Genomic DNA, 22153 nt, shown 5'->3' with positions numbered 1-22153 from the left:
TCTCCCTAGAAAATACGAACGTGTAGACTGGTGTCTCAATGTGGAACCAATTAGTGTTTCCCAGCACAAAATTAAATGTTCCCTGATATATAACATGCAAAAACATAAATTCCGTTGATAATATCCGGAAAACATAAACACAGAGGCTTTAACAATATCTGGGTTGTAGTAATCCAAAACACAACCGGATATTTCTGGTTTCATCCAGTCATATCCGGAGAAAGTGAGGTGGAATTCGTATGCAATGGACCGAGAAAATAACAGTAAAAATGGTTTTGGAGAAAAGCAAAGTTTTTTTCGTTATGCAAGTGCATAAAATGTCATGTATACAAACAGAAATATCATGTTTGTTTGCCGCAGTTCCTCTAACTTTCTCCCTAGAACATACGAATGTGTAGACTGGTGTCTCCTTGTTGAACCTATTAGTGTTTCTAAGGTACAAAATTAAATGTTCCCTGATAAAAAACATGCAAATCCATAAAATCCGTTGATAATATCCGGAAAACACCAATGCAGAAGCTTTCACAATATCTGGGATTGAGTTAGCCAAAACACAACCGGATATTTCTGGTTTCATCCAGTCATATCCGGACTATGTTTGGTGGAATTCGTATGCAATGAACCGGAAAAATCGCCGTAAAAATGGTTTTCGAGTAAAACAAAGTCTTTTCCTTAAGCCAGTGCATAAAATGTCATCTATACAAACAGAAACATCATGTTTGTTTACCGCAGTTATTCTAGCTTTCTCCCTAGAAAATACGAATGTATAGACTGGTGTCTCCATGTGGAACCAATTAGTGTTTCCCAGCACAAAATTAAGTGTTCCCTGATAAAAACATTCAAAACAATATAATCCATCGATAATATCCAGAAAACACAAACACAGAGTCTGTAGTAATATCTGGGATATAGTAAGCCCCAAAAAAAGAAAACGGATATTTCTGGTTTCATCCAGTCATATCCGGACAAAGTGAGGTGGAATTCGTATGCAATGGACCGAGAAAATCACAGTAAAAATGGTTTTGGAGAAAAGTAAAATCTTTTTGTTAGGAAAGTGCATAAAATGTCATCTATACAAACAGAAATATCATGTTTGTTTGCCGCAGTTCCTCTAGCTTTCTCCCTAGAAAATACAAATGTGTAGAGCTGGTGTCTCCGTGTGGAACCAATTAGTGTTTCCCAGCACAAAATTAAATGTACCCTGATAAATAACATGCAAAAACATAAATTCTGTTGATAATATCCGGAAATCATAAACACAGAGGCTTTCACAATATCTGGGTTGTAGTAAGCCAAAACACAACCGGATATTTCTGGTTTCATCCAGTCATATCCGGACAAAGTGGGTTGGAATTCGTATGCAATGGACCAACAAAATCACAGTAAAAATGGTTTTAGAGAAAGGCAAAAAGTCTTTTCCATCGCAAGTGCATAAAATGTCATCTATACAAACAGACATATCATATCGATTTGCAGTTCCTCACGCTTTCTCCCTAGAACATAGGAATGTGTTACTGGTGTCTCCATGTGGAACCAATTAGTGTTTCTACGGTACAAAATTAAATGTTCCCTGATAAAAACATTCAAAACAATAAAATCCATCCATAATATCCAGAAAACACAGACACTGAGGCTGTAGCAATATCTGGGATATAGTAAGACAAAACACAACCGGATATTTCTGGTTTCATCCACTCATATCCGGTCAAAGTGGGGTGGAATTCATATGTAATGGATGGAGAATATCACAGGAAAAATGGTTTTGGAGAAAAGCAAAGTCTTTTCTTTAGGAAAGTGCATAAAATGTCATCTATACAAACAGAAATATCATGTTTGTTTGCCGCAGTTCCTCTAGCTTTCTTCCTAGAAAATATGAATGTGTAGACTGGTGTCTCCATGTGGAACCAATTAGTGTTTCCCAGCACAAAATTAAATGTTCCCTGATAAATAACATGCAAAAACATAAATTCCGTTGATAATATCCGGAAAACATAAACACAGAGGCTTTCACAATATCTGGGTTGTAGTAAGCCAAAACACAACCAGATATTTCTGGTTTCAACCAGTCATATCCGGACAAAGCGAGGTGGAATTCGTATGCAATGGACCGAGAAAATCACAGTAAAAATGGTTTTGGAGAAAAGCAAAGTATTTTTCGTTATGCAAGTGCATAAAATGTCATGTATACAAACAGAAATATCATGTTTGTTTGCCGCAGTTCCTCTAACTTTCTCCCTAGAACATACGAATGTGTATACTGGTGTCTCCATGTTGAACCTATTAGTGTTTCTAAGGTACAAAATTAAATGTTCCCTGATAAAAAACATGCAAAACAATAAAGTCCGTTGATAATGTCCAGAAAACACAAACACAGAGTCCATCGCAATATCTGGGATTGATTCAGCCAAAACACAACCGGATATTTCTGGTTTCATCCAGTCATATCCGGACTAAGTTTGGTGGAATTCGTATGCAATGAACCGGGAAAATCGCAGTAAAAATGGTTTTGGAGTAAAACAAAGTCTTTTCCTTAAGCCAGTGCATAAAATGTCATCTATACAAACAGAAACATCATGTTTGTTTACCGCAGTTATTCTAGCTTTCTCCCTAGAAAATACGAATGTGTAGACTGGTGTCTCCATGTGCAAACAATTAGTGTTTCCCAGCACAAAATTAAGTGTTCCCTGATAAAAACATTCAAAACAATATAATCCATCGATAATATCCAGAAAACACAAACACAGAGTGTAGTAATATCTGGGATATAGTAAGCCAAAAAAAAAGAAAACGGATATTTCTGGTTTCATCCAGTCATATCCGGACAAAGTGAGGTGGAATTCGTATGCAATGGACCGAGAAAATCACAGTAAAAATGGTTTTGGAGAAAAGTAAAGTCTTTTTCTTAGGAAAGTGCATAAAATGTCATCTATACAAACAGAAATATCATGTTTGTTTGCCGCAGTTCCTCTAGCTTTCTCCCTAGAAAATACAAATGTGTAGAGCTGGTGTCTCCGTGTGGAACCAATTAGTGTTTCCCAGCACAAAATTAAATGTTCCCTGATAAATAACATGCAAAAACATAAATTCCGTTGATAATATCCGGAAAACATAAACACAGAGGCTTTCACAATATCTCGGATTGAGTTAGCCAAAACACAACCGGATATTTCTGGTTTCATCCAGTCATATCCGGAGAAAGTGAGGTGGAATTCGTATGCAATGGACCGAGAAAATAACAGTAAAATGGTTTTGGAGAAAAGCAAAGTTTTTTTCGTTATGCAAGTGCATAAAATGTCATGTATACAAACAGAAATATCATGTTTGTTTGCCGCAGTTCCTCTAACTTTCTCCCTAGAACATACGAATGTGTAGACTGGTGTCTCCATGTTGAACCTATTAGTGTTTCTAAGGTACAAAATTAAATGTTCCCTGATAAAAAACATGCAAATCCATAAAATCCGTTGATAATATCCGGAAAACACCAATGCAAAAGCTTTCACAATATCTGGGATTGAGTTAGCCAAAACACAACCGGATATTTCTGGTTTCATCCAGTCATATCCGGACTAAGTTTGGTGGAATTCGTATGCAATGAACCGGAAAAATCGCCGTAAAAATGGTTGTGGAGTAAAACAAAGTCTTTTCCTTAAGCCAGTGCATAAAATGTCATCTATACAAACAGAAACATCATGTTTGTTTACCGCAGTTATTCTAGCTTTCTCCCTAGAAAATACGAATGTATAGACTGGTGTCTCCATGTGGAACCAATTAGTGTTTCCCAGCACAAAATTAAGTGTTCCCTGATAAAAACATTCAAAACAATATAATCCATCGATAATATCCAGAAAACACAAACACAGAGTCTGTAGTAATATCTGGGATATAGTAAGCCCCAAAAAAAGAAAACGGATATTTCTGGTTTCATCCAGTCATATCCGGACAAAGTGAGGTGGAATTCGTATGCAATGGACCGAGAAAATCACAGTAAAAATGGTTTTGGAGAAAAGTAAAATCTTTTTGTTAGGAAAGTGCATAAAATGTCATCTATACAAACAGAAATATCATGTTTGTTTGCCGCAGTTCCTCTAGCTTTCTCCCTAGAAAATACAAATGTGTAGAGCTGGTGTCTCCGTGTGGAACCAATTAGTGTTTCCCAGCACAAAATTAAATGTACCCTGATAAATAACATGCAAAAACATAAATTCTGTTGATAATATCCGGAAAACATAAACACAGAGGCTTTCACAATATCTGGGTTGTAGTAAGCCAAAACACAACCGGATATTTCTGGTTTCATCCAGTCATATCCGGACAAAGTGGGTTGGTATTCGTATGCAATGGACCAACAAAATCACAGTAAAAATGGTTTTAGAGAAAGGCAAAAAGTCTTTTCCATCGCAAGTGCATAAAATGTCATCTATACAAACAGACATATCATATCGATTTGCAGTTCCTCAAGCTTTCTCCCTAGAACATAGGAATGTGTTACTGGTGTCTCCATGTGGAACCAATTAGTGTTTCTACGGTACAAAATTAAATGTTCCCTGATAAAAACATTCAAAACAATAAAATCCATCGATAATATCCAGAAAACACAGACACTGAGGCTGTAGCAATATCTGGGATATAGTAAGACAAAACACAACCGGATATTTCTGGTTTCATCCACTCATATCCGGACAAAGTGGGGTGGAATTCATATGTAATGGATGGAGAATATCACAGGAAAAATGGTTTTGGAGAAAAGCAAAGTCTTTTCTTTAGGAAAGTGCATAAAATGTCATCTATACAAACAGAAATATCATGTTTGTTTGCCGCAGTTCCTCTAGCTTTCTCCCTAGAAAATATGAATGTGTAGACTGGTGTCTCCATGTGGAACCAATTAGTGTTTCCCAGCACAAAATTAAATGTTCCCTGATAAATAACATGCAAAAACATAAATTCCGTTGATAATATCCGGAAAACATAAACACAGAGGCTTTCACAATATCTGGGTTGTAGTAAGCCAAAACACAACCAGATATTTCTGGTTTCAACCAGTCATATCCGGACAAAGCGAGGTGGAATTCGTATGCAATGGACCGAGAAAATCACAGTAAAAATGGTTTTGGAGAAAAGCAAAGTATTTTTCGTTATGCAAGTGCATAAAATGTCATGTATACAAACAGAAATATCATGTTTGTTTGCCGCAGTTCCTCTAACTTTCTCCCTAGAACATACGAATGTGTATACTGGTGTCTCCATGTTGAACCTATTAGTGTTTCTAAGGTACAAAATTAAATGTTCCCTGATAAAAAACATGCAAAACAATAAAGTCCGTTGATAATGTCCAGAAAACACAAACACAGAGTCCATCGCAATATCTGGGATTGATTCAGCCAAAACACAACCGGATATTTCTGGTTTCATCCAGTCATATCCGGACTAAGTTTGGTGGAATTCGTATGCAATGAACCGGGAAAATCGCAGTAAAAATGGTTTTGGAGTAAAACAAAGTCTTTTCCTTAAGCCAGTGCATAAAATGTCATCTATACAAACAGAAACATCATGTTTGTTTACCGCAGTTATTCTAGCTTTCTCCCTAGAAAATACGAATGTGTAGACTGGTGTCTCCATGTGCAAACAATTAGTGTTTCCCAGCACAAAATTAAGTGTTCCCTGATAAAAACATTCAAAACAATATAATCCATCGATAATATCCAGAAAACACAAACACAGAGTGTAGTAATATCTGGGATATAGTAAGCCAAAAAAAAAGAAAACGGATATTTCTGGTTTCATCCAGTCATATCCGGACAAAGTGAGGTGGAATTCGTATGCAATGGACCGAGAAAATCACAGTAAAAATGGTTTTGGAGAAAAGTAAAGTCTTTTTCTTAGGAAAGTGCATAAAATGTCATCTATACAAACAGAAATATCATGTTTGTTTGCCGCAGTTCCTCTAGCTTTCTCCCTAGAAAATACAAATGTGTAGAGCTGGTGTCTCCGTGTGGAACCAATTAGTGTTTTTACGGTACAAAATTAAATGTTCCCTGATAAAAAACATGCAAAACCATAAAATCCGTTCATAATATCCGGAGAACACAAATACAGAAGCTTTCACAATATCTGGGATTGAGTTAGCCAAAACACAACCGGATATTTCTGGTTTCATCCAGTCATATCCGGACAAAGTGGGTTGGAATTCGTATGCAATGGACCAACAAAATCACAGTAAAAATGGTTTTAGAGAAAGGCAAAAAGTCTTTTCCATCGCAAGTGCATAAAATGTCATCTATACAAACAGACATATCATATCGATTTGCAGTTCCTCAAGCTTTCTCCCTAGAACATAGGAATGTGTTACTGGTGTCTGCATGTGGAACCAATTAGTGTTTCTACGGTACAAAATTAAATGTTCCCTGATAAAAACATTCAAAACAATAAAATCCATCGATAATATCCAAAAAACACAGACACTGAGGCTGTAGCAATATCTGGGATATAGTAAGACAAAACACAACTGGATATTTCTGGTTTCATCCACTCATATCCGGACAAAGTGGGGTGGAATTCATATGTAATGGATCGAGAATATCACAGGAAAAATGGTTTTGGAGAAAAGCAAAGTCTTTTCTTTAGGAAAGTGCATAAAATGTCATCTATACAAACAGAAATATCATGTTTGTTTGCCGCAGTTCCTCTAGCTTTCTCCCTAGAAAATACGAATGTGTAGAGCTGGTGTCTCCATGTGGAACCAATTAGTGTTTCCCAGCACAAAATTAAATGTTCCCTGATAAATAACATGCAAAAACATAAATTCCGTTGATAATATCCGGAAAACATAAACACAGAGGATTTCACAATATCTGGGTTGTAGTAAGCCAAAACACAACCGGATATTTCTGGTTTCATCCAGTCATATACGGGCAAAGCGAGGTGGAATTTGTATGCAATGGACCGAGAAAATCACAGTAAAAATGGTTTTGGAGAAAAGTAAAGTTTTTTTCGTTATGCAAGTGCATAAAATGTCATCTATACAAACAGAAATATCATGTTTGTTTGCCTCAGTTCCTCTAACTTTCTCCCTAGAACATACGAATGTGTAGACTGGTGTCTCCATGTTGAACCTATTAGTGTTTCTAAGGTACAAAATTAAATGTTCCCTGATAAAAAACATGCAAAACCATAAAATCCGTTGATAATATCCGGAAAACATAAACACAGAGGCTTTCACAATATCTGGGTTGTAGTTAGCCAAAACACAACCGGATATTTCTGGTTTCATCCAGTCATATCCGGACAAAGTGGGTTGGAATTCGTATGCAATGGACCAACAAAATCACAGTAAAAATGGTTTTAGAGAAAGGCAAAAAGTCTTTTCCATCACAAGTGCATAAAATGTCATGTATACAAACAGACATATCATATCGATTTGCAGTTCCTCAAGCTTTCTCCCTAGAACATAGGAATGTGTTACTGGTGTCTGCATGTGGAACCAAATTGTATTTCTACGGTACAAAATTAAAGGTTCCCTGATAAAAGCATTCAAAGCAATAAAATCCATCGATAATATCCAGAAAACACAGACACTGAGGCTGTAGCAATATCTGGGATATAGTAAGACAAAACACAACCGGATATTTCTGGTTTCATCCACTCATATCCGGTCAAAGTGGGGTGGAATTCATATGTAATGGATCGAGAATATCACAGGAAAAATGGTTTTGGAGAAAAGCAAAGTCTTTTCTTTAGGAAAGTGCATAAAATGTCATCTATACAAACAGAAATATCATGTTTGTTTGCCGCAGTTCCTCTAGCTTTCTCCCTAGAAAATAAGAATGTGTAGAGCTGGTGTCTCCATGTGGAACCAATTAGTGTTTCCCAGCACAAAATTAAATGTTCCCTGATAAATAACATGCAAAAACATAAATTCCGTTGATAATATCCGGAAAACATAAACACAGAGGCTTTCACAATATCTGGGTTGTAATAAGCCAAAACACAACCAGATATTTCTGGTTTCAACCAGTCATATCCGGACAAAGCGAGGTGGAATTCGTATGCAATGGACCGAGAAAATCACAGTAAAAATGGTTTTGGAGAAAAGCAAAGTATTTTTCGTTATGCAAGTGCATAAAATGTCATGTATACAAACAGAAATATCATGTTTGTTTGCCGCAGTTCCTCTAACTTTCTCCCTAGAACATACGAATGTGTAGACTGGTGTCTCCATGTTGAACCTATTAGTGTTTCTAAGGTACAAAATTAAATGTTCCCTGATAAAAAACATGCAAAACCATAAAATCCGTTGATAATATCCGGAAAACACCAATACAGAAGCTTTCACAATATCTGGGATTGAGTTAGCCAAAACACAACCGGATATTTCTGGTTTCATCCAGTCATATCCGGACTAAGTTTGGTGGAATTCGTATGCAATGAACCGGGAAAATCGCAGTAAAAATGGTTTTGGAGTAAAACAAAGTCTTTTCCTTAAGCCAGTGCATAAAATGTCATCTATACAAACAGAAACATCATGTTTGTTTACCGCAGTTATTCTAGCTTTCTCCCTAGAAAATACGAATGTGTAGACTGGTGTCTCCATGTGCAAACAATTAGTGTTTCCCAGCACAAAATTAAGTGTTCCCTGATAAAAACATTCAAAACAATATAATCCATCGATAATATCCAGAAAACACAAACACAGAGTGTAGTAATATCTGGGATATAGTAAGCCAAAAAAAAAGAAAACGGATATTTCTGGTTTCATCCAGTCATATCCGGACAAAGTGAGGTGGAATTCGTATGCAATGGACAGAGAAAATCACAGTAAAAATGGTTTTGGAGAAAAGTAAAGTCTTTTTCTTAGGAAAGTGCATAAAATGTCATCTATACAAACAGAAATATCATGTTTGTTTGCCGCAGTTCCTCTAGCTTTCTCCCTAGAAAATACAAATGTGTAGAGCTGGTGTCTCCGTGTGGAACCAATTAGTGTTTTTACGGTACAAAATTAAATATCCCTGATAAAAAACATGCAAAACCATAAAATCCGTTCATAATATCCGGAGAACACAAATACAGAAGCTTTCACAATATCTGGGATTGAGTTAGCCAAAACACAACCGGATATTTCTGGTTTCATCCAGTCATATCCGGACAAAGTGGGTTGGAATTCGTATGCAATGGACCAACAAAATCACAGTAAAAATGGTTTTAGAGAAAGGCAAAAAGTCTTTTCCATCGCAAGTGCATAAAATGTCATCTATACAAACAGACATATCATATCGATTTGCAGTTCCTCAAGCTTTCTCCCTAGAACATAGGAATGTGTTACTGGTGTCTGCATGTGGAACCAATTAGTGTTTCTACGGTACAAAATTAAATGTTCCCTGATAAAAACATTCAAAACAATAAAATCCATCGATAATATCCAAAAAACACAGACACTGAGGCTGTAGCAATATCTGGGATATAGTAAGACAAAACACAACCGGATATTTCTGGTTTCATCCACTCATATCCGGACAAAGTGGGGTGGAATTCATATGTAATGGATCGAGAATATCACAGGAAAAATGGTTTTGGAGAAAAGCAAAGTCTTTTCTTTAGGAAAGTGCATAAAATGTCATCTATACAAACAGAAATATCATGTTTGTTTGCCGCAGTTCCTCTAGCTTTCTCCCTAGAAAATACGAATGTGTAGAGCTGGTGTCTCCATGTGGAACCAATTAGTGTTTCCCAGCACAAAATTAAATGTTCCCTGATAAATAACATGCAAAAACATAAATTCCGTTGATAATATCCGGAAAACATAAACACAGAGGCTTTCACAATATCTGGGTTGTAGTAAGCCAAAACACAACCGGATATTTCTGGTTTCATCCAGTCATATACGGGCAAAGCGAGGTGGCATTTGTATGCAATGGACCGAGAAAATCACAGTAAAAATGGTTTTGGAGAAAAGTAAAGTTTTTTTCGTTATGCAAGTGCATAAAATGTCATCTATACAAACAGAAATATCATGTTTGTTTGCCTCAGTTCCTCTAACTTTCTCCCTAGAACATAAGAATGTGTAGACTGGTGTCTCCATGTTGAACCTATTAGTGTTTCTAAGGTACAAAATTAAATGTTCCCTGATAAAAAACATGCAAAACCATAAAATCCGTTGATAATATCCGGAAAACATAAACACAGAGGCTTTCACAATATCTGGGTTGTAGTTAGCCAAAACACAACCGGATATTTCTGGTTTCATCCAGTCATATCCGGACAAAGTGGGTTGGAATTCGTATGCAATGGACCAACAAAATCACAGTAAAAATGGTTTTAGAGAAAGGCAAAAAGTCTTTTCCATCACAAGTGCATAAAATGTCATCTATACAAACAGACATATCATATCGATTTGCAGTTCCTCAAGCTTTCTCCCTAGAACATAGGAATGTGTTACTGGTGTCTCCATGTGGAACCAAATTGTATTTCTACGGTACAAAATTAAAGGTTCCCTGATAAAAGCATTCAAAGCAATAAAATCCATCGATAATATCCAGAAAACACAGACACTGAGGCTGTAGCAATATCTGGGATATAGTAAGACAAAACACAACCGGATATTTCTGGTTTCATCCACTCATATCCGGTCAAAGTGGGGTGGAATTCATATGTAATGGATCGAGAATATCACAGGAAAAATGGTTTTGGAGAAAAGCAAAGTCTTTTCTTTAGGAAAGTGCATAAAATGTCATCTATACAAACAGAAATATCATGTTTGTTTGCCGCAGTTCCTCTAGCTTTCTCCCTAGAAAATAAGAATGTGTAGAGCTGGTGTCTCCATGTGGAACCAATTAGTGTTTCCCAGCACAAAATTAAATGTTCCCTGATAAATAACATGCAAAAACATAAATTCCGTTGATAATATCCGGAAAACATAAACACAGAGGCTTTCACAATATCTGGGTTGTAGTAAGCCAAAACACAACCAGATATTTCTGGTTTCAACCAGTCATATCCGGACAAAGCGAGGTGGAATTCGTATGCAATGGACCAAGAAAATCACAGTAAAAATGGTTTTGGAGAAAAGCAAAGTATTTTTCGTTATGCAAGTGCATAAAATGTCATGTATACAAACAGAAATATCATGTTTGTTTGCCGCAGTTCCTCTAACTTTCTCCCTAGAACATACGAATGTGTAGACTGGTGTCTCCATGTTGAACCTATTAGTGTTTCTAAGGTACAAAATTAAATGTTCCCTGATAAAAAACATGCAAAACCATAAAATCCGTTGATAATATCCGGAAAACACCAATACAGAAGCTTTCACAATATCTGGGATTGAGTTAGCCAAAACACAACCGGATATTTCTGGTTTCATCCAGTCATATCCGGACTAAGTTTGGTGGAATTCGTATGCAATGAACCGGGAAAATCGCAGTAAAAATGGTTTTGGAGTAAAACAAAGTCTTTTCCTTAAGCCAGTGCATAAAATGTCATCTATACAAACAGAAACATCATGTTTGTTTACCGCAGTTATTCTAGCTTTCTCCCTAGAAAATACGAATGTGTAGACTGGTGTCTCCATGTGCAAACAATTAGTGTTTCCCAGCACAAAATTAAGTGTTCCCTGATAAAAACATTCAAAACAATATAATCCATCGATAATATCCAGAAAACACAAACACAGAGTGTAGTAATATCTGGGATATAGTAAGCCAAAAAAAAAGAAAACGGATATTTCTGGTTTCATCCAGTCATATCCGGACAAAGTGAGGTGGAATTCGTATGCAATGGACAGAGAAAATCACAGTAAAAATGGTTTTGGAGAAAAGTAAAGTCTTTTTCTTAGGAAAGTGCATAAAATGTCATCTATACAAACAGAAATATCATGTTTGTTTGCCGCAGTTCCTCTAGCTTTCTCCCTAGAAAATACAAATGTGTAGAGCTGGTGTCTCCGTGTGGAACCAATTAGTGTTTTTACGGTACAAAATTAAATGTTCCCTGATAAAAAACATGCAAAACCATAAAATCCGTTCATAATATCCGGAGAACACAAATACAGAAGCTTTCACAATATCTGGGATTGAGTTAGCCAAAACACAACCGGATATTTCTGGTTTCATCCAGTCATATCCGGACAAAGTGGGTTGGAATTCGTATGCAATGGACCAACAAAATCACAGTAAAAATGGTTTTAGAGAAAGGCAAAAAGTCTTTTCCATCGCAAGTGCATAAAATGTCATCTATACAAACAGACATATCATATCGATTTGCAGTTCCTCAAGCTTTCTCCCTAGAACATAGGAATGTGTTACTGGTGTCTGCATGTGGAACCAATTAGTGTTTCTACGGTACAAAATTAAATGTTCCCTGATAAAAACATTCAAAACAATAAAATCCATCGATAATATCCAAAAAACACAGACACTGAGGCTGTAGCAATATCTGGGATATAGTAAGACAAAACACAACCGGATATTTCTGGTTTCATCCACTCATATCCGGACAAAGTGGGGTGGAATTCATATGTAATGGATCGAGAATATCACAGGAAAAATGGTTTTGGAGAAAAGCAAAGTCTTTTCTTTAGGAAAGTGCATAAAATGTCATCTATACAAACAGAAATATCATGTTTGTTTGCCGCAGTTCCTCTAGCTTTCTCCCTAGAAAATAAGAATGTGTAGAGCTGGTGTCTCCATGTGGAACCAATTAGTGTTTCCCAGCACAAAATTAAATGTTCCCTGATAAATAACATGCAAAAACATAAATTCCGTTGATAATATCCGGAAAACATAAACACAGAGGATTTCACAATATCTGGGTTGTAGTAAGCCAAAACACAACCGGATATTTCTGGTTTCATCCAGTCATATACGGGCAAAGCGAGGTGGAATTTGTATGCAATGGACCGAGAAAATCACAGTAAAAATGGTTTTGGAGAAAAGCAAAGTTTTTTTCGTTATGCAAGTGCATAAAATGTCATCTATACAAACAGAAATATCATGTTTGTTTGCCTCAGTTCCTCTAGCTTTCTCCCTAGAAAATACAAATGTGTAGAGCTGGTGTCTCCGTGTGGAACCAATTAGTGTTTCTACGGTACAAAATTAAATGTTCCCTGATAAAAAACATGCAAAACCATAAAATCCGTTCATAATATCCAGAGAACACAAATACAGAAGCTTTCACAATATCTGGGATTGAGTTAGCCAAAACACAACCGGATATTTCTGGTTTCATCCAGTCATATCCGGACAAAGTGGGTTGGAATTCGTATGCAATGGACCAACAAAATCACAGTAAAAATGGTTTTAGAGAAAGGCAAAAAGTCTTTTCCATCGCAAGTGCATAAAATGTCATCTATACAAACAGACATATCATATCGATTTGCAGTTCCTCAAGCTTTCTCCCTAGAACATAGGAATGTGTTACTGGTGTCTCCATGTGGAACCAAATTGTATTTCTACGGTACAAAATTAAAGGTTCCCTGATAAAAGCATTCAAAGCAATAAAATCCATCGATAATATCCAGAAAACACAGACACTGAGGCTGTAGCAATATCTGGGATATAGTAAGACAAAACACAACCGGATATTTCTGGTTTCATCCACTCATATCCGGTCAAAGTGGGGTGGAATTCATATGTAATGGATCGAGAATATCACAGGAAAAATGGTTTTGGAGAAAAGCAAAGTCTTTTCTTTAGGAAAGTGCATAAAATGTCATCTATACAAACAGAAATATCATGTTTGTTTGCCACAGTTCCTCTAGCTTTCTCCCTAGAAAATACGAATGTGTAGAGCTGGTGTCTCCATGTGGAACCAATTAGTGTTTCCCAGCACAAAATTAAATGTTCCCTGATAAATAACATGCAAAAACATAAATTCCATTGATAATATCCGGAAAACATAAACACAGAGGCTTTCACAATATCTGGGTTGTAGTAAGCCAAAACACAACCGGATATTTCTGGATTCATCCAGTCATATCCGGACAAAGCGAGGTGGAATTCGTATGCAATGGACCGAGAAAATCACAGTAAAAATGGTTTTGGAGAAAAGCAAAGTTTTTTTCGTTATGCAAGTACATAAAATGTCATGTATACAAACAGAAATATCATGTTTGTTTGCCGCAGTTCCTCTAACTTTCTCCCTAGAACATACGAATGTGTAGACTGGAGTCTCCATGTTGAACCTATTAGTGTTTCTAAGGTACAAAATTAAAGGTTCCCTGATAAAAAACATGCAAAACCATAAAATCCGTTGATAATATCCGGAAAACACCAATGCAGAAGCTTTCACAATATCTGGGATTGATTTAGCCAAAACACAACCGGATATTTCTGGTTTCATCCAGTCATATCCGGATTAAGTTTGGTGGAATTCGTATGCAATGAACCGGGAAAATCGCAGTAAAAATGGTTTTGGAGTAAAACAAGGCCTTTTCCTTAAGCCAGTGCATAAAATGTCATCTATACAAACAGAAACATCATGTTTGTTTACCGCAGTTATTCTAGCTTTCTCCCTAGAAAATACGAATGTGTAGACTGGTGTCTCCATGTGCAAACAATTAGTGTTTCCCAGCACAAAATTAAATGTTCCCTGATAAAAACATTCAAAACAATATAATCCATCGATAATATCCAGAAAACACAAACACAGAGTCTGTAGTAATATCTGGGATATAGTAAGCCAAAAAAAAAGAAAACGGATATTTCTGGTTTCATCCAGTCATATCCGGACAAAGTGAGGTGGAATTTGTATGCAATGGACCGAGAAAATCACAGTAAAAATGGTTTTGGAGAAAAGTAAAATCTTTTTGTTAGGAAAGTGCATAAAATGTCATGTATACAAACAGAAATATCATGTTTGTTTGCCGCAGTTCCTCTAGCTTTCTCCCTAGAAAATAAGAATGTGTAGAGCTGGTGTCTCCATGTGGAACCAATTAGTGTTTCCCAGCACAAAATTAAATGTTCCCTGATAAATAACATGCAAAAACATAAATTCCGTTGATAATATCCGGAAAACATAAACACAGAGGCTTTCACAATATCTGGGTTGTAGTAAGCCAAAACACAACCAGATATTTCTGGTTTCAACCAGTCATATCCGGACAAAGCGAGGTGGAATTCGTATGCAATGGACCGAGAAAATCACAGTAAAAATGGTTTTGGAGAAAAGCAAAGTATTTTTCGTTATGCAAGTGCATAAAATGTCATGTATACAAACAGAAATATCATGTTTGTTTGCCGCAGTTCCTCTAACTTTCTCCCTAGAACATACGAATGTGTAGACTGGTGTCTCCATGTTGAACCTATTAGTGTTTCTAAGGTACAAAATTAAATGTTCCCTGATAAAAAACATGCAAAACCATAAAATCCATTGATAATATCCGGAAAACACCAATACAGAAGCTTTCACAATATCTGGGATTGAGTTAGCCAAAACACAACCGGATATTTCTGGTTTCATCCAGTCATATCCGGACTAAGTTTGGTGGAATTCGTATGCAATGAACCGGGAAAATCGCAGTAAAAATGGTTTTGGAGTAAAACAAAGTCTTTTCCTTAAGCCAGTGCATAAAATGTCATCTATACAAACAGAAACATCATGTTTGTTTACCGCAGTTATTCTAGCTTTCTCCCTAGAAAATACGAATGTGTAGACTGGTGTCTCCATGTGCAAACAATTAGTGTTTCCCAGCACAAAATTAAGTGTTCCCTGATAAAAACATTCAAAACAATATAATCCATCGATAATATCCAGAAAACACAAACACAGAGTGTAGTAATATCTGGGATATAGTAAGCCAAAAAAAAAGAAAACGGATATTTCTGGTTTCATCCAGTCATATCCGGACAAAGTGAGGTGGAATTCGTATGCAATGGACAGAGAAAATCACAGTAAAAATGGTTTTGGAGAAAAGTAAAGTCTTTTTCTTAGGAAAGTGCATAAAATGTCATCTATACAAACAGAAATATCATGTTTGTTTGCCGCAGTTCCTCTAGCTTTCTCCCTAGAAAATACAAATGTGTAGAGCTGGTGTCTCCGTGTGGAACCAATTAGTGTTTTTACGGTACAAAATTAAATATCCCTGATAAAAAACATGCAAAACCATAAAATCCGTTCATAATATCCGGAGAACACAAATACAGAAGCTTTCACAATATCTGGGATTGAGTTAGCCAAAACACAACCGGATATTTCTGGTTTCATCCAGTCATATCCGGACAAAGTGGGTTGGAATTCGTATGCAATGGACCAACAAAATCACAGTAAAAATGGTTTTAGAGAAAGGCAAAAAGTCTTTTCCATCGCAAGTGCATAAAATGTCATCTATACAAACAGACATATCATATCGATTTGCAGTTCCTCAAGCTTTCTCCCTAGAACATAGGAATGTGTTACTGGTGTCTGCATGTGGAACCAATTAGTGTTTCTACGGTACAAAATTAAATGTTCCCTGATAAAAACATTCAAATCAATAAAATCCATCGATAATATCCAAAAAACACAGACACTGAGGCTGTAGCAATATCTGGGATATAGTAAGACAAAACACAACCGGATATTTCTGGTTTCATCCACTCATATCCGGACAAAGTGGGGTGGAATTCATATGTAATGGATCGAGAATATCACAGGAAAAATGGTTTTGGAGAAAAGCAAAGTCTTTTCTTTAGGAAAGTGCATAAAATGTCATCTATACAAACAGAAATATCATGTTTGTTTGCCGCAGTTCCTCTAGCTTTCTCCCTAGAAAATACGAATGTGTAGAGCTGGTGTCTCCATGTGGAACCAATTAGTGTTTCCCAGCACAAAATTAAATGTTCCCTGATAAATAACATGCAAAAACATAAATTCCGTTGATAATATCCGGAAAACATAAACACAGAGGATTTCACAATATCTGGGTTGTAGTAAGCCAAAACACAACCGGATATTTCTGGTTTCATCCAGTCATATACGGGCAAAGCGAGGTGGCATTTGTATGCAATGGACCGAGAAAATCACAGTAAAAATGGTTTTGGAGAAAAGTAAAGTTTTTTTCGTTATGCAAGTGCATAAAATGTCATCTATACAAACAGAAATATCATGTTTGTTTGCCGCAGTTCCTCTAGCTTTCTCCCTAGAACATAAGAATGTGTAGACTGGTGTCTCCATGTTGAACCTATTAGTGTTTCTAAGGTACAAAATTAAATGTTCCCTGATAAAAAACATGCAAAACCATAAAATCCGTTGATAATATCCGGAAAACATAAACACAGAGGCTTTCACAATATCTGGGTTGTAGTTAGCCAAAACACAACCGGATATTTCTGGTTTCATCCAGTCATATCCGGACAAAGTGGGTTGGAATTCGTATGCAATGGACCAACAAAATCACAGTAAAAATGGTTTTAGAGAAAGGCAAAAAGTCTTTTCCATCACAAGTGCATAAAATGTCATCTATACAAACAGACATATCATATCGATTTGCAGTTCCTCAAGCTTTCTCCCTAGAACATAGGAATGTGTTACTGGTGTCTCCATGTGGAACCAAATTGTATTTCTACGGTACAAAATTAAAGGTTCCCTGATAAAAGCATTCAAAGCAATAAAATCCATCGATAATATCCAGAAAACACAGACACTGAGGCTGTAGCAATATCTGGGATATAGTAAGACAAAACACAACCGGATATTTCTGGTTTCATCCACTCATATCCGGTCAAAGTGGGGTGGAATTCATATGTAATGGATCGAGAATATCACAGGAAAAATGGTTTTGGAGAAAAGCAAAGTCTTTTCTTTAGGAAAGTGCATAAAATGTCATCTATACAAACAGAAATATCATGTTTGTTTGCCGCAGTTCCTCTAGCTTTCTCCCTAGAAAATAAGAATGTGTAGAGCTGGTGTCTCCATGTGGAACCAATTAGTGTTTCCCAGCACAAAATTAAATGTTCCCTGATAAATAACATGCAAAAACATAAATTCCGTTGATAATATCCGGAAAACATAAACACAGAGGCTTTCACAATATCTGGGTTGTAGTAAGCCAAAACACAACCAGATATTTCTGGTTTCAACCAGTCATATCCGGACAAAGCGAGGTGGAATTCGTATGCAATGGACCAAGAAAATCACAGTAAAAATGGTTTTGGAGAAAAGCAAAGTATTTTTCGTTATGCAAGTGCATAAAATGTCATGTATACAAACAGAAATATCATGTTTGTTTGCCGCAGTTCCTCTAACTTTCTCCCTAGAACATACGAATGTGTAGACTGGTGTCTCCATGTTGAACCTATTAGTGTTTCTAAGGTACAAAATTAAATGTTCCCTGATAAAAAACATGCAAAACCATAAAATCCATTGATAATATCCGGAAAACACCAATACAGAAGCTTTCACAATATCTGGGATTGAGTTAGCCAAAACACAACCGGATATTTCTGGTTTCATCCAGTCATATCCGGACTAAGTTTGGTGGAATTCGTATGCAATGAACCGGGAAAATCGCAGTAAAAATGGTTTTGGAGTAAAACAAAGTCTTTTCCTTAAGCCAGTGCATAAAATGTCATCTATACAAACAGAAACATCATGTTTGTTTACCGCAGTTATTCTAGCTTTCTCCCTAGAAAATACGAATGTGTAGACTGGTGTCTCCATGTGCAAACAATTAGTGTTTCCCAGCACAAAATTAAGTGTTCCCTGATAAAAACATTCAAAACAATATAATCCATCCATAATATCCAGAAAACACAAACACAGAGTGTAGTAATATCTGGGATATAGTAAGCCAAAAAAAAAGAAAACGGATATTTCTGGTTTCATCCAGTCATATCCGGACAAAGTGAGGTGGAATTCGTATGCAATGGACAGAGAAAATCACAGTAAAAATGGTTTTGGAGAAAAGTAAAGTCTTTTTCTTAGGAAAGTGCATAAAATGTCATCTATACAAACAGAAATATCATGTTTGTTTGCCGCAGTTCCTCTAGCTTTCTCCCTAGAAAATACAAATGTGTAGAGCTGGTGTCTCCGTGTGGAACCAATTAGTGTTTTTACGGTACAAAATTAAATGTTCCCTGATAAAAAACATGCAAAACCATAAAATCCGTTCATAATATCCGGAGAACACAAATACAGAAGCTTTCACAATATCTGGGATTGAGTTAGCCAAAACACAACCGGATATTTCTGGTTTCATCCAGTCATATCCGGACAAAGTGGGTTGGAATTCGTATGCAATGGACCAACAAAATCACAGTAAAAATGGTTTTAGAGAAAGGCAAAAAGTCTTTTCCATCGCAAGTGCATAAAATGTCATCTATACAAACAGACATATCATATCGATTTGCAGTTCCTCAAGCTTTCTCCCTAGAACATAGGAATGTGTTACTGGTGTCTGCATGTGGAACCAATTAGTGTTTCTACGGTACAAAATTAAATGTTCCCTGATAAAAACATTCAAAACAATAAAATCCATCGATAATATCCAAAAAACACAGACACTGAGGCTGTAGCAATATCTGGGATATAGTAAGACAAAACACAACCGGATATTTCTGGTTTCATCCACTCATATCCGGACAAAGTGGGGTGGAATTCATATGTAATGGATCGAGAATATCACAGGAAAAATGGTTTTGGAGAAAAGCAAAGTCTTTTCTTTAGGAAAGTGCATAAAATGTCATCTATACAAACAGAAATATCATGTTTGTTTGCCGCAGTTCCTCTAGCTTTCTCCCTAGAAAATACGAATGTGTAGAGCTGGTGTCTCCATGTGGAACCAATTAGTGTTTCCCAGCACAAAATTAAATGTTCCCTGATAAATAACATGCAAAAACATAAATTCCGTTGATAATATCCGGAAAACATAAACACAGAGGCTTTCACAATATCTGGGTTGTAGTAAGCCAAAACACAACCGGATATTTCTGGTTTCATCCAGTCATATCCGGACAAAGCGAGGTGGAATTCGTATGCAATGGACCGAGAAAATCACAGTAAAAATGGTTTTGGAGAAAAGCACAGTTTTTTTCGTTATGCAAGTGCATAAAATGTCATGTATACAAACAGAAATATCATGTTTGTTTGCCGCAGTTCCTCTAACTTTCTCCCTAGAACATACGAATGTGTAGAGCTGGGGTCTCCATGTGGAACCTATTAGTGTTTCTAAGGTACAAAATTAAATGTTCCCTGATAAAAACATTCAAAACAATAAAAGCAATCGATAATATCCAGAAAACACAGACACTGAGGCTGTAGCAATATCTGGGATATAGTAAGACAAAACACAACCGGATATTTCTGGTTTCATCCACTCATATCCGGACAAAGTGGGGTGGAATTCATATGTAATGGATCGAGAATATCACAGGAAAAATGGTTTTGGAGAAAAGCAAAATCTTTTCTTTAGGAAAGTGCATAAAATGTCATCTATACAAACAGAAATGTCATGTTTGTTTGCCGCAGTTCCTCTAACTTTCTCCCTAGAACATACGAATGTGTATACTGGTGTCTCCATGTTGAACCTATTAGTGTTTCTAAGATACAAAATTAAATGTTCCCTGATAAAAAACATGCAAATCCATAAAATCCGTTGATAATATCCGGAAAACACCAATACAAAAGCTTTCACAATATCTGGGATTGAGTTAGCCAAAACACAACCGGATATTTCTGGTTTCATCCAGTCATATCCGGACTAAGTTTGGTGGAATTCGTATGCAATGAACCGGGAAAATCGCAGTAAAAATGGTTTTGGAGTAAAACAAAGTCTTTTCCTTAAGCCAGTGCATAAAATGTCATCTATACAAACAGAAACATCATGTTTGTTTACCGCAGTTATTCTAGCTTTCTCCCTAGAAAATACGAATGTGTAGACTGGTGTCTCCATGTGCAAACAATTAGTGTTTCCCAGCACAAAATTAAGTGTTCCCTGATAAAAACATTCAAAACAATATAATCCATCGATAATATCCAGAAAACACAAACACAGAGTGTAGTAATATCTGGGATATAGTAAGCCAAAAAAAAAAGAAAACGGATATTTCTGGTTTCATCCAGTCATATCCGGACAAAGTGAGGTGGAATTCGTATGCAATGGACCGAGAAAATCACAGTAAAAATGGTTTTGGAGAAAAGTAAAGTCTTTTTCTTAGGAAAGTGCATAAAATGTCATCTATACAAACAGAAATATCATGTTTGTTTGCCGCAGTTCCTCTAGCTTTCTCCCTAGAAAATACAAATGTGTAGAGCTGGTGTCTCCGTGTGGAACCAATTAGTGTTTCTACGGTACAAAATTAAATGTTCCCTGATAAAAAACATGCAAAACCATAAAATCCGTTCATAATATCCGGAGAACACAAATACAGAAGCTTTCGCAATATCTGGGATTGAGTTAGCCAAAACACAACTGGATATTTCTGGTTTCATCCAGTCATATCCGGACACAGTGGGTTGGAATTCGTATGCAATGGACCAACAAAATCACAGTAAAAATGGTTTTAGAGAAAGGCAAAAAGTCTTTTCCATCGCAAGTGCATAAAATGTCATCTATACAAACAGACATATCATATCGATTTGCAGTTCCTCAAGCTTTCTCCCTAGAACATAGGAATGTGTTACTGGTGTCTCCATGTGGAACCAATTAGTGTTTCTACGGTACAAAATTAAAGGTTCCCTGATAAAAACATTCAAAACAATAAAATCCATCGATAATATCCAGAAAACACAGACACTGAGGCTGTAGCAATATCTGGGATATAGTAAGACAAAACACAACCGGATATTTCTGGTTTCATCCACTCATATCTGGACAAAGTGGGGTGGAATTCATATGTAATGGATCGAGAATATCACAGGAAAAATGGTTTTGGAGAAAAGCAAAGTCTTTTCTTTAGGAAAGTGCATAAAATGTCATCTATACAAACAGAAATATCATGTTTGTTTGCCGCAGTTCCTCTAGCTTTCTCCCTAGAAAATACGAATGTGTAGAGCTGGTGTCTCCATGTGGAACCAATTAGTGTTTCCCAGCACAAAATTAAATGTTCCCTGATAAATAACATGCAAAAACATAAATTCCGTTGATAATATCCGGAAAACATAAACACAGAAGCTTTCACAATATCTGGGTTGTAGTAAGCCAAAACACAACCGGATATTTCTGGTTTCATCCAGTCATATCCGGACAAAGCGAGGT

This window comes from Lepus europaeus, chromosome 19 (assembly GCF_033115175.1).
Source record: "Lepus europaeus isolate LE1 chromosome 19, mLepTim1.pri, whole genome shotgun sequence".
NCBI lineage: Eukaryota > Metazoa > Chordata > Mammalia > Lagomorpha > Leporidae > Lepus > Lepus europaeus.
The sequence above is the reverse complement of the archived record's forward strand: the minus strand, read 5'-3'. Positions refer to the sequence as shown.